The following is a 682-nucleotide window of genomic DNA, read 5'->3' on the forward strand; positions in this document are numbered from 1 at the left end:
TTGGGCTGCCTGCATGGAGCCTGCTTCTCCCTCTGCCTGTGTCTCTGCCTCTCTCTCATTCTCTCTCACTTTCTCTCTCTCTGATGAATAAATAAAATCTTTAAAAAATAAAAATATTGTAATAAAATTTTCATACACTGAAACACACAAAACATTAAATGTACACCATTCAAAGAGTTTTTTCAAATGCACAAACCTGTGTAATCATAGCCTCTATCAAGATGCAGAATAATATCACTCTAGAAATTTCCCTCATGCCCCTCCTGTCAACCCCTGTCCCCACTTTCCTAAGAGCAAACACTGTTATGATTTTTTTTCTACCAAAGATCAGTTTTGCCTGTTCTAGAACTTCATATCAATGAAACCAGAGAGTACATACTACTTTACATCTGACTAATTTTGTTCAACATAGTATTTTTGATATGCATACATGTGCTTGAATGTATCAGAAGTTTGTTCTTTTTTATTGTCGAGTAATATCCCATTGTATGAGTATTCTACAGAAGTACCCATTTTTCTGTTGATGGAGACTTAGACTGTTTCCAATTTGGAACTGTTATGAATTAAGCTTTGTGCAGTGGCAGTATTGTAGCCAATGAGGTTTATCCGAGGCATGATTATTGCTAAATGAAACTATTATGAATCAAACTTCTACAAATATTCTTTTTGTTGTTACATAGCT

At 34.8% G+C, this 682-nt stretch overlaps 1 pseudogene; it reads left to right on the forward strand.

Moving 5' to 3' along the window:
• Positions 1-566: 566 nt before the first annotated feature.
• LOC119872088 lies at positions 567-682 on the forward strand (annotated as a pseudogene).

Source organism: Canis lupus, chromosome 5, assembly GCF_011100685.1.
Source record: "Canis lupus familiaris isolate Mischka breed German Shepherd chromosome 5, alternate assembly UU_Cfam_GSD_1.0, whole genome shotgun sequence".
Taxonomy (NCBI): Eukaryota; Metazoa; Chordata; class Mammalia; order Carnivora; family Canidae; genus Canis; species Canis lupus.